At 39.3% G+C, this 21968-nt stretch overlaps 1 long non-coding RNA gene across 2 annotated transcripts; it reads right to left on the bottom strand.

Moving 5' to 3' along the window:
• Nucleotides 1-10916: 10916 nt before the first annotated feature.
• Nucleotides 10917-21618, bottom strand: LOC135410588 (uncharacterized). 2 transcript variants are annotated; one of them, XR_010428756.1, is made up of 4 exons: nucleotides 21396-21618; nucleotides 15095-15153; nucleotides 14575-14678; nucleotides 10917-10961 (listed from the first exon to the last, which is right to left on the bottom strand). It is a non-coding gene; the product is annotated as an uncharacterized LOC135410588 (long non-coding RNA). The 2 variants fall into 2 exon arrangements; XR_010428757.1 differs by lacking the exon at nucleotides 10917-10961 and adding an exon at nucleotides 12632-12813.
• Nucleotides 21619-21968: the final 350 nt, after the last annotated feature.

Below are 21968 nucleotides of genomic sequence, written 5' to 3'. Positions count from 1 at the left end.
AGCCTGAATACTCTTCTGCATTATTGTACCACCTTTCAATTTCCCCACCCTACTGTGCTATTTGACTCCTTTCCTCCTCCAAACCTGCTCATATGCACATCAAGCAGCAAACACCTGGGCAGTGCCCTAATGCCTTGGTTACTGGTATATATTTGTGTACCTAAATATACAATCACACACAGTCCATTTATGACCTTTGTGGGTTTCTCTGTATTGGTGGAAACTGAGGTTAGTAGATTCGTTGCCATGGTCAAATGCATTGATCTAGTCACTATCTACTCACTCATGAAGGAGCCCACTGGATTGTGTATAATCTGGAATATATGGCAGAGCTAGACCATACACTTTAGAGGTAAATGCTGTTTCAGACATGTCCCTTGTAAAATCACTGGCAAAATTCCAGTCAATTCAGCAGAAAAAACCTTGCTCCAAGGCTGACTCTTCATTTTCTTACCTGTTACCTGTTATAAGGTGCAATGGAAAGATGAAGCTCAAGATAAAACCCCTGCATTTAAAATACCTGTATTTGTATAACACAGTAGTACACAGCTTTGAGTTGGCTTCATTTTATGATGTCATATTTTTCCAATTAGATGCATACTAAGCAGAAAGAATATCCATCGAATTAGAGAACCCATCTGCCACACAAATTTAGAAATAAATTTAAACACTCAGAATAAGAAAAAGCAACTAAGAGTAGAAACTAACCCATTGGAAAACACATTTAAAATTAAATAGTAAGAACATACATCAGTCTTCTATATGCAATTTTCATTTTACAAAAAAAACCATGAGCTACTGCGGTATAATTACAATTATGCAGGTAAATTATCCAGCACTTCTAACAATAAATAAGAATGTCTGAGTTTCAAGAATTTTCAATTATATGTATAAATCTATTGCTTCAGGTCTTTGATTTCATAAATCTGTAATCTAAAACTGGGTTTTTCTTAAGAGAAAATTTTACCCTATAGATTCTGCAGTTAAAGAAGATTCATCCTGACTCCTTTAATGTTCTTTTGGGTTTTTGCTATTACCCTCAGTTGCAACAGGAGCTGTAGTAGAATTGCATTTTCTTTTGCAAAAAGAATAGGGAAATTAAAAAACAGGGACTGATACCTATTGTGCTGCATACATTGAGATGACTTGTAATACATAAGAAAGAAAAAATGTGAATCTACAGTATTAATTAATTTGCTTATAAAAAAGCCTGATTCTTCAGTGCCTCGGAATATTTGTATGCTCTTGCTTCAGGTTTAGAACAACATTTCTGTGAAAATGAATTTGAGGCTTTTCCCTTAGAAATTGTTCAGATTATAAACATAAAATATGAAATGATTATGGTAAAAAGGTTGAAAATTACCTCTGTTGCTATGAAGAATGTGGGAAAATCACAGACACTATTAGACTGACATAGTATTTTCCAGAGGTATTTAAAATAAAGTTCCCTTTAAATCACATGAGAAATACCCTTATCCTGGTATGTCTAATGGAAAGAATACTGGCAAAAATCTTCAGAAAGTCACACAAGTGGTAAAATGTCCATAGGTAAAAAAAAAATTGGTGAGTCCATACTCTCCTTTCCAGCTCTATAGCATGACACCAGACTGGTATTTACCTTCAAAAAAGTGCTCTTCTGACTTGTCAGATATGATCATAAGGAGGAAAGAAAAGGATTCCCATTAGAGGTTGGGTTTACTTGAGCTTCTGCGTGTGTTCATCTCTGATTGCTCAACAGAGGCTGTGAGCAAGCATGCCGGCTCATTCCAGTGCTGGTGGCAAACAAAGCAACAAATATAGAAAAGCATCTCTGTTTTCTCAGGGCTGTAACCAAGCTCATACTGCCCCAGTTTGGTAGCAGGCACTGTAAGATATGACATGGAGCTGCAGGAAGCACCTCCTGTGTCTGTGGTTGTATGGCATTGCAGGGTGCCCCAACAAGGCAACTTTACTTGCCTCTCTGCTTGTGACCTGAATGGGAATAGAGAAAAAAAAAAAAAAAAAAAAAAGAACAGAAATGGCAGAAAACTCGTGGCAGGCATTCAGGATCTCACACTGTTTTACTGATGTTAACTAGCTTTCAGACAGGCCTGCCAATAGAACCCCACTCCATGGGGTGTCCGAAACCAGCTGCAGGAGCAGAGCTCATGGGTCTTGACCTCCCTCTCCATCCTTCTCCCGAGAGCCTAACTGAGGCTGCTCAACTGCCCCCAGGAGCTGGGTGGCTTCAGGAGCATTTCTGGTATTAAACCCTTGTCACAGGTCAGTTGCTTCCCCCAGTTCCTCTAAAAATACCCATGTCTTGTGGCTTCTGTAATCACATAACTTCATGTCTCCCTTACTCCTTCCCCAGAGGAATGAAGAATGTTGAGCTGCTGGCAGCTAAACTGTATTTAAAGACATTTTTATTTTCTGAATCATATTCAGTGTGATGCTTGTTTTAATTATATTTTATGCCGAGTGCTGTAAGATGCATGCATGAAAGCTCGTCCATAAATAAACATGTCTTTAAAAGTCCTTATTTATTTTCCTTTAGTCAATTCCCACTCCTTTCCTGAGGTGTACGAAAGCTGGGATATATGGTCTCCAAAGCCCAACCACAAACCCCAGACATCACACGATGACAAACAGCCTCTTTGCACCACTGCTGTGAGGGCTTGGCTGTACCCTGGCACTGTGGGCACGCCTGCCTCGCTGATGGCTGCTCCAGGGCCCCCAAAATGGTCAGGACTACCCCTTCTGGAGAGGTAGGCGCTCTCCAAAAGCCTCTCTTAGGGCAGTTGTTGGGTGAAAGAAAAAAGTCTCAGCAGGGAAACACATTGTGAACACTGTGCAAGCAACCACCACCTGGTCCTGTGAGGTGGCAGGGCTCAGCCCTAACCACAGGTCCTGGTGGAGGTGCTGTGACCTGGCTGTGCCCCATGCCGGAGCTCAGACCCCCTCAGGGCATCCGTGGGATGGGAGAATGTCACCTGCCACTGAGCTGGGGTGAGGGCAGGGGGCAAGAGGTCAGCTCAGCAGCAGATCAAACAGCGATGGCAGGCGTGGGCCTGCCTGTCAAAGGACCCCTTTGAGGCCAATAAAAAAGGGATTCATGTTCCGTTGCCGGTTGGATCCTGTGGACGAGGCGAGGCTGAGAACAGGCCTGTGAACAGCGCTTGTTGGAGGGCAGCCAGGGGAGGCTGCCCCGCCAGCTTTCACAGGACCTCTCGCTGCTGCCGGTCACAAGGCCTCAAGCACAGCTTCTGCCATGGCGGCCCTCCTTCCCTGCCCCACACCCTGCACCCCAGCACTGCCGGCAGAGCTGCCTCTTGCTTGGCTCTGCCAAACCAGCTGTCTCCTGACAGGAGAAAATAATCTGGGATCAAGGATAGGAAACTGGATCCGCACACGCAGGCAAGATGAGAAACTCATGTTTTGCGGCAAGCCCCCTCCATTGATATGCTCCACCTCCCTCCCCCACCTCCCTCCCCCACCTCCAAGCAATGAGAAATGAAAATAAAAGAAATGGAATAAAAGCAGGTATACATTGCTTTTTTTTTTTTTTTTTTTTTTTTTTTAATGCTTGTGTGAAAAAAAAAGAAGAGAAAAGAAAGCATCCAACTGCATTTTTTTTCTGGCATCGGCACGCTCTCCTGCTCCCATTCCCATGACAGCTCCTGTGCCCTCACCACAAACACATGGGACTGTCCAAGTACCTAGGGTTTTACAAAGAGGTGTGCCATGAGGAAAGCCACTTGCAAAGGCCAAGCAAAGGGCAGCAGTCCTTTATGGATATAAGTCCCAGCGACTGTCTGCCTCTTGCTTCTGTCCCTCTCTCATCTGTGTTTCAACACCCCCAGTGATTGCTCACACTGCTGCTGCAGCCTGTGCTGCCTGGAAATGTTTCAAGTCACTGAATGTATCGCTTAGAAGAAGAAAATGGCCTTTGATATGTTTCTCGAAGAGACAATTAAAGAAAAGTAACCCACAAGCCTTCTGAACTGGCTATCTGGCTGGAAAGCAGCTACCAGTCAGCTCTACAGAGAGCAGTGGTCAACTGCCAGGAATGAGTGGAGCCATCTGGTCCTGCTGCCCTCCGGCCCTGTTGCCCCCAGGGGTTGTTTAACAGGGATGTGTTTGCTACACCAGCACCATTGCCCTAGCAACACAACCAAAGTGTTTGTCAACATGTGAGCAACATGAATGATGATGCCTTGTCCAAAGAGGTCTGGATTGCATGTGTGATTCTTCTTCACAAAAGGCAGTTTCACCACTTGCCTCACAAAGACCCTGAGCGGGAAACTGGGAGCTGGGACGGAAACTTTCCTGGGAGTCAAAAGCAATTTTTCTTCTAATTGCACAGGAACTGCTATGGCCGTTTGGAATCAGTGACGTCTAAACTAATAAATAGTACCATTCTAAAGCCGGTGAGAAATATCTACAATTTTAAGAAGTGTCTGCTATTTTTAAGTAATAACAGATCTTCCCTGAAGTGCTGGAAGCCTGTTATGCCCTGTCACCAGACTGTATCAGCCTTCTGAGGGGCTTTCTATTTCCTTAAACCTTTACTGAATTAGGTCTGAGGAAGCAGCTTATATCTACCTATTGTCTTGCCGTCACTAGCTTTAAATGGAAATCTATTCACTGAAATCCCTTTTTTCATCAGCCATTTTTTCCCACATCGGATCAGATGTCAATACTGTCTTTAATGGGAAGGAGCAGGGTCATGCCTGAACAATGTTTTGTTCTTCTAATGAACAACACAGGTTTTCGCAGCTTACTTTTCATCTCCTCAGGTTCCCACCAAAAAAAAACCCAACCAAATTCGTTAGTGCTATCCCTTATGAGGCTTTCTTCTTCGTCTCTCCTTCCTGCTCTAGCTCATGTCAAACTGCATGTTTTCCCATGACCAATTCCTCTTATTTGATTGATGCACATCTCTGTCAATTAACAGTGCAGTGCAGTTTTTCTCCATAAAAGATATTTCTTCCAAGGCAGAGAGCATGCCCTCCCCGCTCCAGTTGTAGTTGTAAGTAAGGTTAGCATGTTAACTTTAGGTTATTCCTTTGGGTGACATAGGGTGGGGAAGCCAAGGTGCTACTCATAAGTGTCTTTCATGAAGGCTGATGTATGTACAGTGCAGAGTGTCTAAAGTGCCACACAGGGATTCTGAAATTCCCCTGTGGGGTTGAAAATATAGTAATTGTGATGCTCAGATTTTTATGTACGTAAGGACAGGACCCAGTTATTGTGACCTAACCCCAGAGGCAGTTTAATATCTTCTGTGAGGATGCATGAGCCATCAGCGTTGCCTATGTAGTATGTAGCTGGATCACTCGTCTGCAGAGCCTTCTCCCCATCACCTTTCAAATTCATACAGTCCTGTGGCTCTCACTGAAGTCAGTGAGAGCCAGGATTTATGTGTATAAACACCTCCTTTTGTGCAAAGAACCCAAAGTCTCTGTGGGTCCTCTAAACACTCCTCCAGAAGTTTCTAGTGTCCCTGTAATTTATACTGTAACATCCCTACAGTGGAGCAGAGGGCTGAACTGAATGCAAAGGGAGAGAGACTAGGAGAAAAGACTGTCAGTAGTATTTCTTGGTAGTCATCAGAGTGCAACATGAGAAGTTCCCCATACTGTCTGCACTAACATCTGTATACAAGAAACAGAAAGAGTTGTAGCCACAGAGGGAGGCGTGTTTTATGTGGTATACTTCTGTTTGGAGTATGCTGTTCTGGATGACTTCAGTGCATTTTCACAAGTAAACCATGTTCTTGTGTTTGTATTAAAATGTTAATACATCTTTTTAAGTTTTAGGCCACAGTTTTAAAGCTACATGAGAAAGACCTTGCCCTCTGCAGATGTGTATCGATCTACAAAAATGTAATATGACTTGCTGCACCAGTAGGGCTGCTATAGGTTCTTTGATGCTGAAACAAGAAGAGTAACATAAAGTCTCTTGACGGGTCCAGTTTATTTAGGCTGAAAAAATAAAGTGTTGTCAAGGGATGGATAGACAGTACAGTTTCAAAAATGTTTTACCCTTCATATAAGTGGTCAATCTAGAAGACATAAAACAACCGAAAATTTTCCATCATTATCTTTTAATTGAAAAATAGAATTAAGGGTACATAATTACACCTAGAAAGGATATTACCCTAAAAATGTAACATTTTGTAAAACAAAAACTACAAACCTTGTTATGGTTGAGACAAAACTATTTGCAAGTCAGTAATTAAATACCTTTAGGATGAAAGTTACTATTTCAGAGAAAGAATATTTTATTTAATTTTTTAAGCTTTAAAAATTGGGGAATTTACTGCAAAGCTGCCACTAGATTTTATTAGATCTTGTATAAAATTCTAGACTATAGAAGGAGGTGAAAATAATGAAAATGCCATAATGTTCTATTGTCTACCTTCCTTTTAGTGATATTTGTCAGTGGTGTCTACAAATGATGTACATCTGCATTTCATGCTTTGTACAAATGTTTTTCCATAGACGAAGTGCAGCTATAAATCATACTTTTGGACTAGTTGGAGTATGCTTTAGGAGCTTTGCTTCTGTGAGTTAAGTATTGTAAGAAGAAAACCAGATGATTAAAGGTTAATATAAAATTTTCTTCTGTGTGCAGAGGATGACTAGAGCTGACACTAGCCATGATTCACCCACAGGAAAGATAAAGAAGCACCTTGCACACTTCCTCAAGGGAAAGACAAGAAGAAGTAAAGCTTCACTAGGAATGAAAATGCTGCTAGGGAGATATGAGTCAAACCAAGAATGAGATATTCTCACTATGTGCTCAAGAAATCAATTTATTACAAGTGCTCATGAACAACAGCTGCATATCCTTCTTTGATCAGAGAAGTACCTCTCTGGTATCTCCATACCCTACTTTTCTACCAGGATTTTCAGCTTCTCTGTGTACAATTTTTTTCTGAATGAAACTATTTAGTCAGTAAAAGGTTCCATTACTGTGACATCAATTCCACTCTCTGTACCTCAAATTTGAATTTCTGAAACTACAAATCTGTGATTATTCTTTGACAAAAAACCAAACAAAAATATTCTTTATCTGAATTTCTGCCATTTTTTTCTGAAATGTTACCAGGATCCATCTGTGTAACAATCCTTGGCTATGTCATAACTATTTCCTGCATCAGCTACTGTAATTCTCATTTTAATGGCCTCCAGAAGTCATACTCACTAGACTTTAAAATGCCCAGAAAACTGCAGTCAGACCACACATTATGTGCTAAGGTGCTTTATCTCTTTTCTCTTAACTCTACTGGCTTGCTATCCTTCTGCCCACAGAATTCAAATCAAATGCTAATACCTTTAAATCACTTTTGACTCACTTTGTATTCAGCCCTTGGCCTAAATATAATTCAGTTTCCCTATCCCAAATTTTGTCTTTGTTATAATTCACACAGATCAATTGCCATGAAATACCTACAAGCTAAAGTTAGGAAGGTGGAACTTTTCTAGAGCTTTCAGTGAACTTTCCCAGCTGAAGAAGGACAAAGTGGTGCTTGGCCTTTGAAAAAAGATTGCCATTTTCAAAAGGAGGCTACCAAAATAATCTACTTTTTTCAATTTTTCCTGCATTTTCTGTAAGTCCCAGGAGTAGAAAAAAATCAGATAAACATATCAGTGTGAACTTAAGCACTCCTAAGCCTATTTCTTTCTCTTCCTGTTACTGGGTCCTTACCTTGTAGAGGCATAGGAATTAGCTCTTTATTTCCATCTTCCTTTTTTTTTAACACTCCCAAGCTTCTTAGACATCAGTATGCCTAGTTCAGGGTTGTCCTCAAAAATGCTGTTCACCTTTCTTGCTTCCAGGAGAAAGTCCTGTCTTAGCAACATCCTATTTCTGTTTTTTCCAAGTGGTAGGAAAAATACATTGCATACAATAAAATTTGTATTTCATTTTTCTATATACTCTCTTAACTCTCTTATTTATACCCTACCTTCTACTTTCTCATACAACAATTACCATCTCAACTTCTAATCCACGGCATAATGAAGGCTGCTGTAATCAATTAAATCATATTCTTTTTAATTAGTAAGTGTCTATATTCAAGAGATTGATTTCTGGGTCAACTACTTAACAGAGGGTTCTTACGTCTCCTAATGTTCCTGAAATCATAGCACTAAATTTTATTCTTGGTTTCACTGCTCCAGCAGTCCTAAGCACATCAACCATATGTGCCTGGAAAACTTTAAAATTAAACATCAGAAGAGTAGGGGAAAGAAAATTTCCTTTTGCCTCTCAAGAAAATGCATTGTTTAATTCAGTCAAATATAAATGGAACGCTCATACTAAGCCGCTAGGATGTGCCTAATTTCTTAAAGATGTTTCTCCGTGTGATGAAGTATCATTTGACCCAATAAACCAACTCTAGCCCGAGTTTGTAGATTCGCGTAAAATAAACATTGCCCAATGAGCTTCCCACTTCCTTTCCTTTTGGTTTTCTGTATGAATAAATCCTTTTCAGGGGAAATGTTAAAATGATGTTTTCAGATCTCCAGACAATATAGGACCAGACCACAGAATTAAAGTATTTTCTTTGTCTTAAGATAGCTTTCTTCTCTAAGTATGAAAAAACACGTGGATCAGATCAATTGTTCCCTTCAAATTCAAGTAGAAAGAGAAATAAGTATTTAAGCATACAGTTTACTGGTTTCATATTGAGACAAACATTTTCATCTGATCACTTTTTAAGTTTTATGTTGATGAAGACACATTCTAAAAATTACTGTTTAGCTTACAAGGAAGGTCACAATGTGCTTGGAGTTTATGTAAAAATGTCAGGTGAACTAATAAAATATCATTTTATGAGTTCTTGTAAAATGTCAGGTCAACTACTAAGCCATCATTTTATGAAGGCAGTGAAAGCACTGTAATTTTTAGAAAAACCTAGAAATGCATACAGCTTAGATTTTACACAGAAAGGAGAAAATCCTCCAAGTGATAAGAAAAAGTTAAAATGCACTTCTTACTCCATTTTCCTGGATGGTTCCAGTCAGGGATAGCTACGATTTTAAACAATAGCATGTACATTTTAATGTACTGGGACTAGACAAACAGCTCTTTCCTAATGATATGAGTGAGTTAAACTGCTTTACTTCTTCTTTTGCCATGCAGCTCTTGTGTTATTGACCATGGAAATAATGAATGCTCAAATGCACCTGACAGCATTTTTTTTTTATTAGACAAAGGTCCATCGCTGAGGAAAACTCCCAGGAGGTACTGCTTTGGAAAACCAAAGGGGTCTCAAAATTTTAACATTTTTCATTTATAAAAAACCTTGTTTGATATAACTAGCTCTCAAAATATGGGCCTAATTTCTAATATCATCATGCTTATGTTTCAATAATTTTACGCCTAATTTAAGTAGCTAATAAGAAGGCATCTGGGCCCCCAGAATCAAGGTATCTGGACTAAATAGATATTTTGGATATCTAAACACTGAGGCCAACTTTCTAACTAATTTGTGTTACTCGATCAAACTAATGTACCCTCATGTCTACATCAAACATTCGTTTATGTTGCCATCAATTTAAAAATCATATAATGTGAAAATTATCGATAGGACTAGAAATTAGATCTTATTACTTATTAATCATGACTAATAGTGTTCACTTTTTTATTAAAAAATAAACAATTGGTGTCTGACTTTGGATATGAGGACCCTGGCCACTGCCTTAAAGCCTATCTTTGACTATGGCACTATGAAAACCGCACAGAAAAGATAAGAACCCCGTAGTGACAGGAACTGGGATCACTTTTTTTCTTCTCTCAGTGTTCTATACCTAAGAAAATATGGGGGTCTTCAAAAAGCAGGAACTCCAGAACAACAACAAATCTCTGACTTCTGTGCCTTAGCAGACATCCAAAGGATCAAAATTCACCATGCAGCCAGAATTTGGGGGAATCCAGCCTTTATGCACCTCCTTGCTTCCTTTCCAGGCCTGAGAAGGAGATACCTGTGGCTAGGTGGCACGACCAAACGTCTCTCCTCCTCCCATCCTTACTCATGCAAGAAGATAAGACAACTTGAATGGACAGAAGCATGATGGCCAGAATTACCTTCCCTTAGGAAAGCTTTCTGTCATCTGCCTCTCTGCCCATGCCTATTTTGTTCTTCCTCTGGAGACAGAAAGAAAGGAAATAAACCAAAATAAAGGGCTCCCCTTGGCCATCTTAGAGCTGTCTGAGATCTGAATTGAGAGTAAGTCACCTCAGTTCCTCAGGAAAACATGGTGAAAGCTGGCAACACTCTTCATGGGGTTCCAGCAAAAGCTTCCATATGAGTAAGAGATGCCTACTCCAGACTTTTGCCAGGGCTGACTAGGTCACATGCTATCAGGTTTCTGTGTTCATGAGGACCAAATGTTGCTTTAAAAGTGTCAGAGGAATGAAGAGCATGTAAAATAAGCCAGTTTAAAGCCTGGGCTTTTGCTGCGCTTTTATAATCTGCCATTTACTGAAAATATCTCCATGTGTGAGATCTTTCCCCCTAAGAACATATGTCCTTTCTGCTTGTTCAGACTCTGATCCTAATCTCAATTGTTTGATGTCATAATCTGCAGTATGGGAATGCAGAGAAATGCCTTCAAAAAAATCCCACTGCTAATTGAGAGAAGGTGCCTTCTGGGGGTTTTCTGTGTGCAGTAGTTTCAGGAATGATTGAAAGAAAGCATATTAATCAATTTTGCAGATGATTTGCAGTGGGAAAAGAACATAAACCACTTAAAGGCTGGGAATAATATAGAACACAGTTTTCATAAAACAAAGGAGGAATCTAACATCACTTAGAGCACACAGGTCATTCAGATCACTTCCCATAGCTATTCAGCAAACATTTTTGAAAACATTTTGAAAACCAGTATAGATGCAATAATGAATCAATGACAAAGAGAGAAATATACTCTTTGGAAGAAAGAGAGGTGTTTTCAGTATCCAATGTTATTCTAAAATCCGGAAAAGACAATACAAAATTTGTGTTGTTATACTGTGTTGTTATTCTGGCAAACAGGATGAGACAACAGGAATCTTGTATCCTATTCAAACATATTGTATTGTAAGTGCCATTTTCTTTATACTAATAGTAACAACGAACATCTGTAGTGTGCCTTTGAATTTCAACCCCCATAGCAAGATTTACAGTCTTCACTCTCTGAGAAGATGACTTTTTCTAATGAACTGAAAACAATTTTTCCTTATATTCACTAGCAATTCCACCTACATATACAAGTCTCTTTCATGGAGTTGTGCTAATTCTGTGTGGCTGCATAAATGCATTTGCCATATATATGTTGCAGAGGTCAGTAATTTGAAGCTTTCAGCAAATTACATCAAATATCATACATTTGCATCAACATGCAAATGTTAAATACACTTGCTAATTTTGTCTGTAATCCATGAGTTACTTTAGATTCTATTAGCAACATCTTGTCAAGATGCATAGAGCTGGAAGAGTCTAGGCTTAAGTAAGCACAGCACGATTGGTAAAATATGCTTTAAGAAACCATTTCAGGCCTCCAGAAAAATCTACCTGAATGTTTTCCCATTACCTTTTATTTACAAAATGTGTGATCCTTAATATAATTTTTTTCTAAGTTTTTAATATACCATTATCTTATTTTTTTTTTCTGATGGCTCACATTTCAGAAATTCATAAATAATGGCCTCTGTGATTCGACTGTGGAAAACAGAAAATGTGCGTTATATTGTATGGTCTTTTGATTAGTGATCTACTGTCATCTGAGGGGATAAACATAAGAATGAGACTCAAGTGGCCTCATCTAATTACAGGATCTCTAGACATTTTATATTTTTGATTTGTAAAAAGAGAATCTGTTTGCCTCAAACAGATATTATATGGGAGTTAATTGGTAATATCTGTACACTGCTTTGAACATCTAAAGAACAGTATGTGAATGATATGTGCTGTTTTCTCTTTCATTTGTTAGTCTATGTCTCACATTGTTTGTTTGTCTCTTCTCTAAACTTTCCTACAGTAATTTTATATTTCTGATATTGATAAATCCAAAGTTTGTTTTTTGCTCCAGTCTTATTGAACCTAGGAAAATTCTTCTCTGAGACCATGTTGCTTTTTCTTTTATATTCCTTGCGTTATACTGACTGCTCTTTGTTAATTTTGTATTTCTTTACTGTATTAAAAGTCAGGTGAAATCTTTGCATTATCATACTTAATCCCTTTTCTCCAGATTTCTTCTATTGTTTCTGAATCATTTTTTCTTATTTCTTTTCTGATTGTTCATATAGAAGAGTTTTCTGAATATACTGTACATGGACCCATTTAAAAAAATCAGGTCAATTCTAGCTTACTCATTTACAAGACTGAGATACTTTTGTATTCCTATTGTGTAAGATGATTTTCTTATAACTTAATTATGATAAACAAGAAGGATCAGGCCAAATGAAGAAAGATGGAATGTTTTGTTTTCTAATGAATTTCACACAGACATAGCAGTTTCTCTGCTGCTGGTTTAAAACAAGGAGCACACAAGTGGTATGAACAACACTGTCAGCAGCAAGCTCATTTGCTTAACCTCAGTGCATCAAAAAAAGAGAGACTAAGTTTTTTGGAATGCAAATATTATTGTGAAATGGGGAAAAAAGAGTAAAGGAAAAAATACAGGTTACGCATGGCTGCTTTTAATGGAAATAGTATGATGTCGTTTCTCCCTTTCTTCATGGTTTGAAGTCAGAGATCCCCAGAGAGAAAAAATTCTGAAGTTGTAATGAAAAGGGATCATTTCAGAACACATAACAGGCAGTTCCCTCTTCTTTTATGTTCTAGGGAGAGAGAATGTTTCCATTGTATGTGGCTTTTTGATATATGACTTTGAAAAGAATACTCAATCCTTCCATGAAAAGGTTGAATATTCTTCTTTGCTTAGTTCTCATTCCTGAATTACATTGAAATCCCATTCCCTGGTTATTCATAACTTGCTAAAATTTCCCTGTGAAGCTTAAAATTGTAGCACTCTAGTCTTGTGAAGACATTTGAAAAAGAACTACCAAGCTAAAACAAATAATGCACTACAGAATAAACAAAATATGAGACATAGCTGAGGGAGAATCAACCCCATACTTCCCTTTTTCTTTCCCTCATGGTGACTACAGAAAAATTTATGCTAGTAAAAGGTTTTGCTTACATTAAATTGTGAGGCCATTTGTTGGTGCAATGAATTTCAAGCTCAAAAAGCACTGGGGGGCTGAATTTGAGACATTCACACTATGCAATAATTGCTCCATTTAACAATCAAATCTTAAGCAGTTCTGTTACTGGATCACTCTTTTGAAGCCTGGCTTGAAAACCAGTCGAATAGTTTTATAACAGTGTATAAAAGAAAACTGGAGCTTCAACAAATCCATTCACTGTCAGTCTTCCTGAGCTGCCAGTGCAGTGTAATGTTCCACAGTGTGAAGAATTTCTAAGAACAATTGGACTAAAAATAGATCTCAAACGACAAAAGGTGAGGCAAGCAGGAGCGTATGTTTATGGAAGTAGGGCAATATCACAGAATCAACCAGGTTGGAAAAGACCTCTGAGATCATTGAGTCCAACCCATGACCCAACACCACCCTGTCAACTAGACTGTAGCACTAAGTGCCACGTCCAGTCTCCTAAATACCTCCAGGGACAGTGACTCCAGCACCTTCCTGGGCAGCCCATTCCAAAGTCTAATCACTCTCTCTGTAAAGAATTTCTTTCTAATGTCTAACTTAAACCTCCCCTGGCACAGCTTAAGACAGTACCTTCTTGTCCTACTGCTGGTTGCCTGGGAGAAGAGACTGACTCCCACCTCGCTCCAATCTTCTTTCAGGTAGTTGTAGAAAGCGATGAGGTCTCCCCTGGGCCTCCTCTTCTCCAGGCTAAACAGCCCCATCTCCCTCAGCCACTCCTCATAGGGCCTGTGCTCAAGTCCCTTCACCAGCCTTGTTGCCCTTCATTGGACACTCTCCAGCACCTCAGTGTCCTTCCTAAACTGAAGGGCCCAGAACTGGACACAGTACTCAAGGTGTGGCCTAACTGGTGCCAAGTGCAGAGGCAGAATCACTGCCCTGGTCCTGCTGGCCACACTGTTCCTAATACAGGCCAGGATGCCATTGGCCTTCTTGGCCATCTTGGGCATGTTCACCTGGCTCATGTTCAGCTTCCTGTTGATTAGAACCCCCAGATCCCTTTCTGCCTTGTCACTCTCCAGACTCTGTGCCCAGCCTGTAGTGCTGCATGGGGTTGTTGTGGCCAAAGTGCAGGACCCAGCACTTGGCCTTGTTGAACATCATACCATTGGAGTCAGCCCATTTATCCAGCCTATCCAGGTATGGTAAGATCTACAAATATCAGCCAAAATTTTGAATCCTCTTTTAATTAGAAACCTTAGAAATAATTTCACGTGTTAAAACTTGAAGTAAAGAGTCAGACATGGTACTCCTGCACAACTTCCAGCTGCCTGATTAGATGTTTGCTTTGCAAGTGTTATGTTCTACTAACCTGAGGAGTGTTTTATTCACCTTGCTTGACATTAGACTAATCAAAATTTTATTCACCTAAATAGGTACCCTCATATCCTTTGTAGAAAGGGTTTGCCAGTTGTTTATGTGCCTTTTTCCAGATACGATGACTCTCCCTGGGAATTTTTCTTTCTGTTGACCTGCAAAGGAAGTTAGGTGATCAGTCCAGACTTAGCTATTATTTCTGTGTTAATTCATGGAAAAATTGTATCCCATTAGATCTCAGACTGGGACTTTGAATACTGCTTAAAAGTGTTCTCAAGAAATATCTGAAAAGTACGGACCTCACAAAAAAATCTGAGTATAGCGTGAACTTAATATTTCACGGTAGGGATATTTCATTCACATGCGTATACACATTCACGTGTATTTCATTCACAAACATCAGGGAGCACAGGGAGTCGCTGCTGAGAAAAGTTCTAGTCCACAGGCTAGATGACTTTTTGTGAATACACATCTCCTTTAATGGACCTTAGTAGTTTTATGAGATTTAACTTGTCTTTTAAATCAAGTATGTACAATTTAAAGTTTTAACTGGCATGCCCAGGCAACTTACATCTGCATTAATTATTTTGGGATTTTCCAGCAGCATTTTGTGGTATCCATTTTCCATTTCTGTAGTAAAGAAGACAGTGACTTTTACTAAGTGAAGCACCATAGGTTTAACTCACTCAGTAGGACTTCATTCTTGGTGACCTCCTAACTTTTTAATGTGTGTGTATCAAAAAATAATAATCTCATAGTAAATAGTTTTGTAAATTCCTGCTTAGAAACACAACCCTCTCCTCTCCCACACACCCGGCAAGAGCTACTGTAATTACTCTTTTGATGCAGGATTCAGCTGACCTAACACGAGACATAAAATGTTAGCACCTTGCCTAAGTTAATTGTCTATACAACTTCTAGAGGCACAGGTAACCCCATGTTAAAGCAGATGTTTCAGATAAGTACACTGAATTACTTTCCTCAGGGGCAGATATCCCTCCCTCCAAAGGAGCATAGCTGGCCAATGTGGACAAGACACCTTATCTGAAGAGAGATCAAATGAGTCTCAACACAATGAAGTCCATACTCTGTAGGTTCTTGGCACGGAATCTATTTCACAGAGGTTTCATGGTAGATGGTAACTAACTTTAGACTTTTTTGAGAAGACACTTTTCTACTAGAAAGACAGTGTTCCACAGAAGATAGATGATCTTTTCCTCTTTCTCTTAATTTCATTTCCATCACATAAACCCCTTTTAATGTGTTCTACTGGTTTCCAAATTGTCCAGAAAAATTGAGGAAGGATGGTATAGGCAAGGGTAGTCTGAACAGGAAGAATATCTCAGGGAGAAGAGTCTGGGATTCAGATGGGGCTCGCATGCTGTTGTGTGGTGAGGGCAACAGTGAGATGAGGGCATTTCACAGCAGAGGCTGAGAATCTCTGGGCCAGCAGAACGGCCCTGAGTGATGGGGAGTGACAAGACCATACTGGGAACAACTTGGCTTATCAGCTTAGAGGGAAAAAGTAGGGCTTGTGTAGGACTACTGTTTCCCTATATCACTTTGTACTCCAGCCACAAATACTTAAAACTCATCAATATTATATGTTTAGCTCATCCCCAGACAGTAAAATGGGTGGGGGCAAGGCTCCATTTAGGCTCATATACTTCAGATCTAGATTTATACTTTACATGATATATTTCCTTGAATGGTTTCTGCAACCAGTTCATTTTGGTCACTGTGGTTTGGGGATAGACTTGACCAAATTCAAATCTGTGTCACAGCCATTTTAATCACAGTGTAGTCAGAGATTATAGCATTTTCAAATGGCCCACACTCATGACTAAAATCCAAAGGGCATGTACATGAAAATCTGCAGAGATCAAGTGTTTACGCAGCATTCAACAAATCAGCTTGCAATTGGGTAACGAAAATTTGAATCAGCATGCTCTGGTAACCAATAACTATACACTGAATACCAGCTGAATTTTAAACTGAAAATGCAAAGCAGAGAAGCATAACAACTCGATTACCAACTTCCTTTCTATAAAGAAAATATTGTTTTAAGTGAGCTGTTCTAATGATCAAGTATACCACAGGAATGTGTCAGCAATTACAGCACTCAACACAGCATGCTTCTTTCAACTTCTCTTTATCTAGCATCTCCTAAACACTAAGATGAGATACGTCTTTTGGCCCCAGACTATATGCACAAAATAATGGTGGAAGCCCACTTTAAATAATTATTCAAAGGAATGCATATACTCAGTGTGTGATCTCCCATCTCAAGCAATATTAGGCTCATGTAAGGATGATGAAATAAGGGACAGTGTGACCAGCTGAGGAAGATGCAGAAAGAACTGAGATGCATCATACTTTTTGAGCTAAGACTTGAAGCTCGTGACTAGGTAACAGGAATCTGTTCTGAACATACCTGCCCCATAGGCAAAATTGATATCTGCTTCCCTAAGCATGAGGGTTTGAGCCAGGGGTCTGATTATTCCACATGTGGTCAGAGATACAACAGAGCTGCAGGAAGAGATGAGGAGGAGCAAGATAAGTACAGCTTCCAGGGGATGCTAGAAGTGAAGGCAGAAATAGTCCGTGTTGTCTCAGCAGAAACTGACTTGCTGTTCAGCACCATCTTACATCCTGTTTTTCCACGGCTCTGACAGTGGCAAAGTCTTGTTGCCCTGTTGCAAGGATGATTTGTAGCAACTGTTTTGAAGTGTATAGTGAAGCTGGGCTAAGTAGGATGATTTGAAGAGAGCAGAAAGGAAAGAGGAAGAAATAATTTCTCAGGAACAAAATACTCTGGGGCACCCTGTTAGCACGTTGCCTGATAGATGGTACAACTTAGTGCCAGGCTGAATCTCGAGCACCTGCACATGCAGGTACTTCACCTTTGTAAGCCCAGTTGGAGTGCTAGAGAACATCATTGTTCTAAGTTCAGTGACTGCAGCTTCAGCAGTTGCAGAGCAGAAATTGCCATCTATAGCAATTATTTGGTGGGTTTATGACACGTTGAATTGGAAATTTGGAATGAATCACTTGCAACCTAATTAGGATTGGAAGCCAGTTTCAGTTAGGGGTTGTGTGTCATCTACTGTATCTATTATGTAATTGCTTAGGAATTTCCATAGTACATCTGTCTTCATAATTTACTGAATAGCCTAGCAGTCCACTGACCATACTCATGGATTTTTTTAATATAACACAACTTTGTTGAAAGGTTGCCCAGCTATCAAAAGACTGAGACACTTTAAAATGATAGTTGGGATACTTGAACAGCACTAACTTCAGGTTCTGAGTCAACCAAATAATTTTTTTCCTAAAGGTGGGGATATAAAAGAAAATACTTGAACTCCACCTAAGGCAACAAGAAAATCCTGTGCAAATGCTGTTATATAAAGGACATTGCTATTACTTGCATCTCGTATTTCACGCCTTTATGAATCCTAACGGTGTGCATGATTCTTGACATGAGAGGATTTTAACATGTGAACAGGCTTGCAGGCGAGAGAACAACAAATGGCAGGAGTAGATATGCCATTGTAGCAACTGTGAACTGTGGGTATTTCAGATTTTTACCACAACATTGCTGGAGTGCTGGGAATTGTTCCAAATTACATTGCTAGCTCAGGAAGGAAAGAAGAAAAGAAGGAAGGAAAGAAGAAAAGAAGGAAGGAAAGAAAGAAGGAAAGAAGGAAGGAAAGAAGGAAGGAAAGGAGGAAAGAAAGAAAGAGAGAAAGAAAAAGAGAGAGAGAGAAAGAAAAAAAGAGAGAAAGGAGGGAAGAGAGAGAAAGAAAGAAAGAGAGAGAGAAAGAAAGAAAAAAAGAAAGAAAGAAAAAAAGAAAGAAAGAAGGACAGAAAAAGAAAGAAGCCTCAGAACTGTTCTTTCTCTTTTCAAATGATCTTTCAAAAGATATCAAGATGTATTGAACCCTAAGGCAACAGCCTAAAAGCTCATCTAAGTTGTATGTGGAGAAAAGGAATAATATGACAGGTTTCAACCGTGATTTACAATAATATGAATGGAAACTGATTCTGGCAGACTTCCATCTACTTAATGAAAAACTTGTTAAGAGGAAAAAAAAAGTCTTAAAAGAGACTGATAGAAGATTAGCAAGAACTAGCATGAACATGATTACAGCACTTGTATATCTGTCATTGAACACCATCTCATTAGTAATAAATATTTTGTTTCCAGTTTTTTTAATTGCATTACTCCCATTTTTAGCTTACAAAGCTATGATTATCTGCCAGTTTCTTGTAGATGTCACAACACATAAAAATCTTGGACATGGATCTGCAACCTTCCAGTAGTATTCAAGGAAAGCATCTATGCGTGGTGGTGTAACAGAAAATATTAAGATAGCAATGGGAAAAGCAGACCTAAAGGGACACCGATAAGCACTTCTCAGCTCCTTGTAACTCTATCAGTGTTTGCCTCTAGCCCAGCATCTCACTTTTGAACATTCCTTGATTACAGAGAAAGAATGCAAGGAAATCAGCTATTTGATTATCTCCTCTTTTGTATCATTCCTTGTCCATCTCAGGCCTCTGCTTAAAAAGGCAAATAGCAACACTATATCCTCAAAGGCATAGAAATAAGAGCTGAAAAGCCATCTCTTACATCACTTAACATAGACCCTGCCAAGAAGAATTGCTCCCTACAGTACATTCATAAGTGTTTCCTACTATCCAGCTCTAAATGACTGAAGTGATCGGGCTTCCGTTGTGTCCCTGAGGAGGTTTCACCACAGCCTATTCAAGCATGCTGTTTGGAGAGCAAGAGACAGTGATTTCATTGTGTATCACATCTCAGGGTTTCTACAGAGAGGTTGGCTCTGTGCTGCACCTGGAGCAACCTGAAACATTCTGATGGTGCAGTGGTGAAATTTCCTGTTCACTTGTCATCATGAACCTGATGGGCAACACCATCATGAGCCAAAGTGCAAGTGAGCCAAATTCCTAGTCAGCTCAGCTTGAAATAGATTCCATGCTAGGATATGACCCTCAAGTGAAAATGTCTTGCAACTCTGCTTGGCTTCAATTCATGTCCCTTGGAAGTCCATGGACAAGGGAGAAAGCTCTTTTAGTAAGCTCTTTGGGACAGTGACGTGTGTGTGTGCTGATTATCATAAGTAAATAACAGTAATAATAATAACAAAAGTTGTCAGAAACCAATCTGTGCAGTTCTTCCAATAAATTAACATGATATATGTCTGAGGCCAGGGCCAGGAAATCGCCCTGATTACTCCCTGATTATGAAAGACATGGAATTAGTGGGGTATTAGTTGTTTTCAAGGGATTAATGAGCTATACATTGTGAAACAAGGCCTAATTTTGATCTAACTCTTCTCATCTGCTGGTGTAACTCAACTGACTCCTGTGGGGTTCTTCTTGACTAACATCAGTGTAGTGGAGCAACAGTACCTTGATTTGTAAGCCATGAGTGTTTGGTAGCATATACAGTGCCTGTAGCATTCCTTTCTGAGAAACACTACACATGTAAGTGGTATACTGGCACCAGAAATTACCACAGCGGTATAAAATATTCGAAACCACTAACTGGCTCAGCTTTCTTCCATAAGATTAAATACCATCTGAAAAAGTTCTATGTGTAATTTACGTAAGCTGCTACTCTTCCCAAACAGATAAAAAGAATCTTATCTTAATAACATATTTTGTTAATATATTGGGGGTTTTTTGAGAAGTATCTTTAAGGATCTGGCTCAGTGAGAACACGTTACTGAGAGGTTATTTACTTGTCCTTCTTCTGGGTAAAAAACCAACCTCCTTGAACTCCTGATAATGGTTTCTAAAACATTTCTATAGTTCCAAGGGCAAAATGTTTAACATTTTAAACTCTGATTCCTAGTGCTGATGAAACACCAGCTGCAGTCTTCTGCATTTTTCAGAAGTATATATTTTCAGAAGACCGTAGCATTGGCAGAATTCTGTTTCCTGTGATGTAAATGAAGATTTCCTGCAAACTTCAACAGCAGCAGATAGAGTAAATGCGGAGCACAAAGTCTCACCCTCAGTGACTTGTTCCTACTGCAGCTAACTTTCAGGAAAACCAACATAATACAGCAAGTGTATAGGCTGTTTTCAAACTACTTTGCTCCTTTCATTTGTACATAGGATCTATAAATAAATTCAGGCGTTTTGGTTTCAATAAGCTCTATTCATAATGACACTATCCTTAAATAGCAGGAATTCACTATAGTAATATAATGAATTCTTTTCTGTGTGTTGTTTGCAAGTTGATTAAGTGCAATCACAGTGGCTTAGTTAAGAATTCTTTCTTTATGGAATACATTTAAAAATAAAACAAAACACGGTCACCCGTGAAGGACTTCATAAAATGTCCAGGCTGTGAAAGGCAGTCAGCAATCTGTGCAAGTCACGTTCAAAACCTTTGTTTGACAAACTTTCCCAGAAGATTGGCAAAATGTTAAATAGCAACTGTACATGGAATTAGAAAATGAACAAAATCAGTTGACCTGAGAAAGATCTGAACTTGCAGTTCTTCCCACAGCCAGCTGTATCATACAATTTTTTTCAGAAACATTATGTTTGATAAAATCTCCCAGGCTCTGAATATTTACTGCTCAGTCATTTGTTGTCCTTTTTAATAAACAGGTCAGGGGAGGTATTTGTGAGCATGGCATATTTTTTTCCAAAATCATCAGGCAGCCAATATTTTTCAGTACAATAGCCTACTTGTCTTGGGCAACTTTTTCATTCTGAACAAGGGCATGAATGTTTCAAGATTAGAAAGACAAATGACTTATTTATGTTTATACCTGTTTTTGCTGTACCATTTCTTTAAATACTCTTTCATTCCATTCAGCTATCCTTACCTTCGCTAGCTGTTGTAGATAGTCTGGCTTCTGCATGAATTATTATAGTTTTATCACATAATATCAGACTCTGTGGGACCCACTACAATAAGACAACCTTTATGAACAGTTGTATGCTCGCATCTCTTTGCAGGGTAATACAGTCTGTCACCTATACAACACCTATATGACCCAGTGATCCACTGGAATGCAGCAGTGCCTGTGACATGCTGGTGGAGACGATAACGCAAGAACAGGAAACACGGATGTAGCAGGAGACTGCAAACACTACTGGGTGTATTGGCTAATGTTGTGCAGGGATGTGATGTCAAAGCTAAGCGTTTAGTTATTCTTAATTACTTCCTCCTGGAAGTGGCTGCTGCTGCTCAGGGACTGGCTGGGTGTCAGTCAGCTGGCAGTGAATTTTAGACAGAATGGTCAACTCTTTACTTTGCCCTGAGCAACACTGGACTTGATTCACAAATACTGTTATGGAACAGGCACTCTATAACAGGGACCAAAACTGGCTGATATCCAACACTCCAGTAGAACCAATAAAACCACCCAATATCTATACCATTGTGCCTAAATTCA

Source organism: Pseudopipra pipra, chromosome 3 (assembly GCF_036250125.1).
Source record: "Pseudopipra pipra isolate bDixPip1 chromosome 3, bDixPip1.hap1, whole genome shotgun sequence".
NCBI classification, from domain to species: Eukaryota; Metazoa; Chordata; class Aves; order Passeriformes; family Pipridae; genus Pseudopipra; species Pseudopipra pipra.
This window is presented reverse-complemented; position numbering and strand designations above follow the sequence as displayed.